Here is a 9272-nt window from a genome sequence, read left to right as displayed (position 1 = left end):
TAGAAGTACTACTACCAGCATCCCTGAGCCTCTACAACCACATGTTTTTTCATTCTGCAATAATCTTAACGAAAACCCCGCTAGTCATGAACTTCTGATCTGAAAATCAAGCCTCCACCATAACTACCTGTTTCCTGCGTTAAACCAATTTTGTATCCAATTGGTGAGTACACAATGAATCTCATGTAAACTGACCTGACTAAGTAGTCTACTAAGCGCAACTTTGTCAAAGTTTTAATTAAAGTCCAACTAATAATGTCTAACGCTCTGTCATCATCTATCTTCCTAACTGGTTCCTCAAAAAAAAGTCAAGTTGTGAAACAGGGTTTCCCTCGCACAAAACTTTCTGGCTACCCTCAGTGATTCCTTGTCTCTTAAAAGAAATCCGACCTTCCAGAATCACTTCCAACAACTTAGCCATCTTCGAAATCATATTCACATGTTCATAGTTTCGGGACTGCTCTTTACATACTTTCTTAAACAAAGGCACATCATTGGCTACTGTCCAATCATCCAGCACTACACCATCGTTAAGGACGACAAAAATATTTTTGCAAGGGGATTCGAAATTTCCTTCCTAACTTCCCACAGCATCCACGGATACAGCAGTTCCAGGTTGGAGGTTTATCCATCTTTGAATTTTTTAAAAGAATTCCAGAATTTCCTCTTTTGTTAAGTTGACTGCTTGAAAATTTCAATATTTATTTGCCTGTGTTTTTGCGCCTCCATTTCTTTCTCCCCAGTAAAAGCTGATGCCAAATATTCATGCAATATTTCTTCTAATTCCTGGGTTTCACCATTGGGTCATGAAGTCATAGAGACATACAACATGGAAACAAATCGCCGATGACGTCCCGTTATTCTGACCTATTTGCCAGCTCTTGGCCGCTATTCTTCTACGACCATCCGATTCATATTCACATACAATCATGTTTGATGTTAAAGGGGTGCTATTATCTCCCTCGATGCTATTTTGTTGTTGAGGTTCCTTTAGAATCTATTTGGTTTATCTTTCACGTTATTTGCCAACCCTATTATCATCCTATTGCCTTTCTGATGTCCTTCTTTAGAATATCCCGACAGTATTTAAAGCTTCATTTTAAGCTTTAAATCGTCCATCCATGGTATATGATTAAGCAGAAAATCACTAAAGCCTAAATACCTTCATAGGCCAATTGCTCTAATTCTATTAGTCTTAACTTCCATTCTAAGAACAACAAACTAACACTGACCTTTGAACATTGTTCAATGTATCCCACTTATCCAATGTCCCTTGACCCACAAAGTCTACTCCAGTCAATTTTCGAGTGTTCTTGTCTCTTACTATTTCATTACTTCAATTAAAAACTTCGTTCTTTTGATTGTAGGTGTATGCTTTTCCTTAACCGTTTTGAATCATATTGAATTTTGATCACTAGATCCAGCATGTTCCTCTATTATTAATTCACTCACTTGCCCCGTCATGTTACACAAGAGAAGAGCAAGGATTGCTCTTTATGTTTACAAAAGGGGACACAAATTTTTATTTAAAGTATATGACAAATTATTCACCATCCAAACCTTTAAAACTATGGCAGCCACAAGTAATTTTTGGAAAATAAGAATTACCTTCAATTACAACCTTAGTATTTCCACGACTTTCTGTCATGTCGATGCATATTTGTTCTTAATTTCCCTCCGAGCATTTGGTGTGGGCTTGGGGGTGACTGATTCTACTGAGAAATCCCATGAAAATGGTCCCTTTGTGTAGTTCTAATTTCAACCCGGATATTTCCACTTCATAATTCTTTCAGAAATATCTCTAATAACAGCAATGATGTTCTCATTAATCAAAAATGCCACTTTAGCTCCTTGTGTGCCTCTCTTTCAATCCTTCCTATCTTAGCTGCTAGTCCTACCAATCCCTTAGCCAAGTTTCTAAAATTACTATGATTTCCTAACCCTATCTTCTCAGGTATGTCTTGAGTTCACAGACCCTGCTTGTAACACCCTTTGCACTGAATAAATGCATTATAATTCTTCAAAGTTATTTATTTCTGTTTTGCTATAGTATGCCTTTTCTGATTAACTTTTTCTTCTTCAGATTCAAAGTCATCCTTATCTATACTTCCATCTACTCTGCTACTTCCGATCCTTCCACCACACCACCACTCCAACTAACAGTTTACAGTTTCACATCATATATTTAGCAAATCTTCTCGCCAGGGTGCTAATCACTTTGCAGTAAAAGGGAAACCTATTCATTTTGAATATGTCTGTCTGCTCCAGACGAGATCTCAAAAATCCAAATCAATTGATTTCCTAAACTTTTCACCTTCTGTTCAAAAATTGATGCAATTTATTATCTCGTATAAGACAATTTTCTGAATCAGTGTGTGGATGTACCTACTAGAGAAGGTGTAAAATTGACCTATTCTTGGGAAATAAGGTTGGGCAGGTGACTGAGGTGTCAGTGCGGGAGCATTTTGGGGCCAGCGACCATAGCTCTATTAGATTTAAAATGATGGAAAAGGATAGACCAGATCTAAAAGTTGAAGTTCTAAATTGGAGAAGGGCCAATTTTGACTGTATTCGGCAAGAACATTCGAATACTGATTGGGGGCAGATGTTCGCAGGTAAAGGGACGGCTGGAAAATGGGAACCCTTCAAAAATGTATTCCTGTCAGGGTGAAAGGCAAGTCTGGTAGGTAGAGGGAATGCTGGATGACTAAAGAAATTGAGGGTTTGGTTAAGAAGAAGAAGGAAGCATATGTAAGACACAGACAGGATAGATCGAGTGAATCCTCAGAAGAGTAAAAAGGAAGTAGGGAAATCAGGAGGACAAAAAGGGATATGAGATAGATATGGCAAATAGAATTAAGGCGAATCCAAAGGGTTTTAAAAAATACACTAAGGACAAAAGGGCTAACTAGGGAGAGAATACGGCCCCTCAAAGATCAGCAAGGCGGCCTTTGTGTGGAGCCGCAGAAAATGGGGGAGACATTAAATGAGTATTTCGCATATGTATTTACTGTGAAAAAGGATATGGACGATATAGACTGTAGGGAAATACATGGTGACACCTTGGAAAATGTCCAGATTACAAAGGAGGAGGTGCTGGATGTCTTGAAATGGGTAAAGATGGATAAATTCCCAGGACCTGATCAGGTGCACCCGAGAACTCTGTGGGAAGCTAGAGAAGTGATTGCTGGGCCTCATGCTAAGATATTTGTATCTTCAATAGTCACAGGTGAGGTGCCAGAAGACTGGAGGTTGGCAAACGTGTTGCCACTGTTTAAGAAGGATGGTAAGGACAAGCCAGGGAACTATAGATAAGTGAGCCTGACGTCGGTGGTGGGCGAGTTGTTGGAGGGAATCCTGACAGACAGAATGTACATGATTTTGGAAAAGCAAGGACTGATTAGGGATTGTCAACATGGCTTTGTGCGTGGGAAATCCTGTCTCTTAAACTTGATTCAGTTTACTGAAGACGTAACAAAGAGGATTGATGAGGGCAGAGTGGTAGCTGTGATGTATATGGACTTCAGTAAGGCGTTAGACAAGGTTCCCCGTGGGAGACTGATGATTAAGGTTAGATCTCACGGAATACAGGGAGAACGAGCCATTTGGATACAGAACTGGTTCAAAGCTAGAAGACAGAGAGTGGTGGTGAAGGTTTGCTTTTCAGATTGGTGGAGTGCCAAAAGGATCGGTGCTGGGTCCTCTACTTTTCGTCATTTGCATAAATGATTTAGATACGTGCAAAAGAGGTACAGTTATTAAGTTTGCACATGACACCAAAATCGGTGGTGTAGTGGACAGCGGAGAGGGTTACCTAAGATTGCAACATGATCTTGACCAGATGGGCCAATAGGCTGAGAAGTGGCAGATGGAGTTTATTTCAGATAAATGCGAGGTGCTGCATTTTGAGAAGGCAAATCTTAGCAGGACTTATACACTTAATGGTAAGGTCCTAGGGAGTGTTGCTGAACAAAGAGACCTTGGAGTGCAGGTTCATAGCTCCTTGAAAGTGGAGTCACAGGTAGATGGGATAGTGAAGAAGGCGTTTGGTATGCTCTCTTTTATTGGTCAGAGTATTGAGTACAGGAGTTGGGAGGTCATGTTGCCACTGTACATGACTTTGGTTAGGCCACTTTTGGAATATTGCATGCAATTCTGCTCTCCTTCCTATTAGAAAAAATGTTGCGAAACTTAGAAGGGGTCAGAAAATATTTACAAGGATGTTGCCAGGATTGGAGGATTTGAGGTATAGGGAGAGGCTGAACAGGCTGGGACTGTATTCCTTGGAGTGTCAGAGGCTGAGCGGTGACCTTATAGAGGTTTACAAAATTATGAGGGGCATGGATACGGTAAATAGGCAAAGTCTTTTCCCTGGGGTCGGGGAGTCCAGAACTAGAGGGCATAAATTTAGGGTGAGAGGGAAAAGGTATAAAAGAGACCTAAGGGGCAACTTTTGCACACAGAGGGTGGGACGGGTACGGAATGAGCTGCCAGAGGAAGTGGTGGAGGCTGCTAAAATAGCCACATATAAGAGGCATTTGAATGGGTGCATGAATAGGAAGGGCTTGGAGGGATTTGCGTTGGGTGCTGGCAGGTGGGACTAGATTGGTTTGGTATATCTGGTCGGCATGGACGGGTTGGACTGAAGGGTGTGTTTCCATGCTGTACATCTCGATGACTTCATGACTCTATCTCCTTATCTCCTACAGGACGGCGTGATGTCACAGTGTTGAGAACTCTGCCTCATACCACCAGGGACCCAAACTTTGTTTTGGAATTAGAATTCCTGAAGTGTGGAAGCAGGCTTTTCGAGCCAACAAGTCATGCCGCCCCCTCTGAAGAATTATCAACCCAGATGCATTATCTTACATTTATCCTGAGAAATGTACCTTACCTATAAAGCCCTGAACATTGTGCACAATTTGGCATGGCAATTTCACCTAACTATACATCTTTGGAACGTGGACGGAAACCGGGGCACTCAGAGGAAGCAGGAGCATGTCCAATCTCCGCACTGGCATTTACGTGAGGCGAGAATCGAATCCGGGCCCCGTGGTTCAATTCCCGCTTTGGGCGACTGTCTGTGTGGAGTTTTCACATTTTCTTCGTGTTTGTGTAGGTTTCCTGCGGGTGCTCCGATTTCCTCCCACAATTTAAGAATGTGCAGATCAGGTGAATTGGACATGCTAATTTTCCCATAGTGTTCAGGGATGTTGAGGAGTGGCGCGTTAGTCAGGAGTAAATGTAGGTCAATAGGGATGAGGTTTGAGTGTGATTGACTTTGAACGGTCAGTGCGGACTTGTTTGGTCAAAGAACTTGCTTCCACACTGTACGGATTACTATTCTTTCATTCTTTCCTTAATTCCAGTTTGGCGCCTTGAGTAAACGAGAGATTATTACTTCTAACGCTTCTTTTTACATTTTCTATCTAACCCATTATCTTCACTCTGTAAAGGCTTAATCTTTTCCATCAGCATGTCATTCGTACGAGCGTGTAAAATAATTTCCAGCTTCTCATTCTCCCCTTTAATGATATGTTTTAAATGTGTTGAGTTATTTTGAATTATGGCACCAGGAAAGGAACAAACTATTCTAGATACACGTTCACTGCCGATGAATCTCCTGTCTGTGCTCTTAACAGGGCAGAGCCCAAAGCATTTTTTTAAAATCTGTCTAACCTCACTTAACGGAAGATTCATTCTTAATACCCAAGAATTGATTGCCTCTCCTATTTGCACGTGAGCTGCGATAATTTTCCACAGTATTCAAAATTGATTATCTCTTTGAGAACTAATAGTCAAATGAGATTTCTGAAATGCCTTCTTACCTTTCCTGCCGATCACCCATCGATCTGAATGGTCCTGCTGTGTAATCATGTCTCCAAATCTACTAGCCATTAAATTCTGTACCACTTGTAATGCGACAATTCATATTAAGTTGAGTTAAGTTGAAATAATATGACTCTGTGAGATTGCACGTTCTACTTTCCATTATCAGTTTATTCAAGTTTACATTCAAGCATTAAAATTTAGTTAAGGAGGAAAATGCTGGGATTACATGTATAGTTGTGAATATCATGTTACAGCAATTCAGAGAGTCAATGTGAAGGAACATGCTAACAGATAACGCACATTCTTGGAAACGTACCTTCAGCTTCTTTGTACGGGACAATATTCTCAATGCTCAGGCCTAATTTCCTCTTTATTTAAAACAACAGCACTGCAACTTGAACAGCAGCTTTCTGCTTAAACACATTGTTGCTAATTTTGTTCTCTATAATGCTGATCAGTATATTTGTGCTTAATTATTTTCGTTTTAAGATAAACTTTCTATATTAATCCAGAAATTTAAGGAAATTATGATTCTTTTTTGAAATGTAAATTAATTGTTTGTACAGTAAAGTATTACTGATTTACAAAACAGGGAAATGTCTACTTTGGGGAAATATTAAACAATATACGTCCTCATTCCGTCTGCTCCACATAAGTGCATATTCGAGACGTAAATCTATGCAGTCCACATGTCTAATGTTCTTCAAACAAGAAAATTCTTCAGCTGTCATTAGGATAAATGTTAAGATACCAATCTACTTTTACAACTGGCCATTTAATATATATATATATATATATATATATATATATGCATTATACAATCACTCTATTTTATTTTCTGATAGACATTTTTTTTCTGTTCATACCTTAGAAGCTGCCAAGTTGAAGATTTATCATTTCTATCTATTTTGAAGTACTTAAGATTTTCTGTCTAGGAATTCGGCCTCTGCTTCTGTAAGTTTTAGAATACTCGTAGACAAACATGAGTGTGGTCCTAAGGCAAGAGTACGAAACTGAGCCAAGGCCAATTATATCAAACTTCGTCACGAGCTGGTAAATGTGGATTGTGAACAGGTATTTGAAAGGAAGTCCATATTTGATAAGTGGGGAGCTTTCAAAGATAGGTTGAAGATAGTGCAGGATAGGCTTGTTTGCTTGAAAACAAAGGATAGGAAAAGTAAGGTTCATGAACCGTGAATGAAAGGAGAAATCGTGCAATCAACCAAGAGGAAAAGGAAAGCGTACATAAGGTCGAGTCAACTATGAACAGAACGGGCTTTGGAGGAATTTCGGGAGAGTAGGACCAATATTAAACTAGTAATCAAGAGGGAGAAAGGGGGTAATTAAATAACTTTGGCGAGCAGAATTAAGACGACTCCAAGGCCTTTTATTCTTATATACGAAGTAAGAGGGTAACTAGAGAAAGGGTTGGTCCAATAAAGGATAGGAAAGGAAGGTTATGCGTTGAAACTGAGAAAATGGGTGAGATTCTCAATGATTACTTTGCATCAGTGATCACTGAGGAGAGGGGAATGAGGAATACTGAGATGATAGATAGAAGTTGTTTACATTGACATAAGGAGGGCAGATGTGTTGCGTAGGCTAAAGGATATTTTGGTGGGCAAATCCCCAGGACCAAATTGGATTTATCACAGGTTGCAGAGAGAGGCGAGAGTGAGGAAATAGCTGGGGACCTGAGAGATATCTTTTGTAGCATCCTGAAGAACAGGTGAAGTGCCAGAGGACTGGAGGGTTGCTAATGTTGTCCCCCTATACAGGAAGGGCGGTAGGGATAGTCCAGGTAACTACAGACCAGTGAGTCTGACGTCAGTGGTGGAAAAGTTGTTGGAGAAGGTACTGAGGGATAAAATCCATTTCTATTTCGAATGGAATGTGCTTATCAGTGATAGGCAACATGGTTTTGTGGGGGGGCGATCATGTGTAACCAACTTAGTAGAGTTCTTTGAGTAAGTGACCAAGTTGACAGATGAAGGAAGGGCTGTAGATGTCATATACATGGACTTTAGTAAGACGTTTGTGAAGGTTCCCCTTAGTAAACTAATGGAGAAAGTGAAGTCACATAGTGTGCAGGGCGTTCTAGCTCGGGGGATCAACAACTGGTTGAGCAACTGGTTGAGATTAGTAGTTGAAGGGAGTTTCTCGAAATGGAGAAAGGTGACCAGTGGTGTACCACCGGGATCAGTGCTGAGGCCACTGTTGTTTGTGATATACATAAATGATCTGGAAGAGAGCATTGTTTGTCTGATCAGTAAGTTTGCATATGATACGAAGATTGGTGGAGTAGCAGAAAGGATAGGGGAATGTCAAAGAATACAGGGGAGTATAGATAGACTGGAGAGTTGGGCAGAGAATTAACAGATGGAGTTCAATCCAGGCAAATTTGTGGTAATGCATTTTGGGAAATCTAATTCTAGAGTGAAAAATACAGTAAACGAAAGAGCCTTATTAAAAGTTAATGAACAGAGAGGTCTGGGAGTTCAAGTCCATTGTGCCCTGCAGTTGGCTGTGCAGGTGCATAGAGGAGTCACGAAAGCCAATGGTATGCATGCCTTCATCGGACAGGGTATTGACCATAGGAGCCGGTAGGTCTTGTTAATATAGTGCAAGGCTTTGGTTCGATCGCGTTTCGAACACTGTGCACAGTTCTGGCTGCCACATTACTAAAAGGAAGTGGACACTTTGGAGAGGATGCAGAGAAGACTTAAGAGGATGTTGCCTAGCATGGAAGGTGCTATCTATGAAAAGAGGTTGAGAAGATTAGGATTAAGTTCCATAGAAAAAAAGAGATTGAGGTGGACCCTGATTGAGATCATGAAGTGTATAGATAGGGTGGACAGAGATAAGAGATGGAAATGTGTTGCTGGAAAAGCGCAGCAGGTCAGGCAGCATCTAGGGAACAGGAGAATCGACGTTTCGGGCATTAGCCCGTCTTCAGGCTAATGCCCGAAACGTCGATTCTCCTGTTCCCTAGATGCTGCCTGACCTGCTGCGCTTTTCCAGCAACACATTTCCATCTCTGCTCTCCAGCATCTGCAGACCTCACTTTCTCCTGGACAGAGATAAGCTTTCTTTCCCAGGGTGAGGGATTCAATAACGAGAGGTCACGTGTTCAAGGTGAGCGGTGAAAGGTTTAAGGGGGTACACGCGGAAAGTTCTCTACACAGAGGCTGGTAGGTGCCTGGAACGTGTGGCCAGCACAGTTAGTAGAGGCAGGCAGGGTAGATTCATTTAAGGTAAGTCTAGAGAAAGATGAGATGATTTCCTTTGGAAGTAGTAACTGGAATACAGCATAGTGGGATAATGATGAAATTGTTAGTGTGAATGAACACAGAAGTCCCAGTGTCCATGTGCATTTATCCCTGAAATTTGCCACCCAGTCTGAGAGGGTTTCTGGAAGGTGTACGGTGTTAGTTTCATTG

The sequence above is a fragment of the Chiloscyllium plagiosum genome, unplaced genomic scaffold (genome assembly GCF_037043375.1).
Source record: "Chiloscyllium plagiosum isolate Xiang-an unplaced genomic scaffold, Cpla_swu_hap1 HiC_scaffold_49, whole genome shotgun sequence".
NCBI lineage: Eukaryota > Metazoa > Chordata > Chondrichthyes > Orectolobiformes > Hemiscylliidae > Chiloscyllium > Chiloscyllium plagiosum.
Note: the sequence above shows the minus strand (reverse complement) of the source record.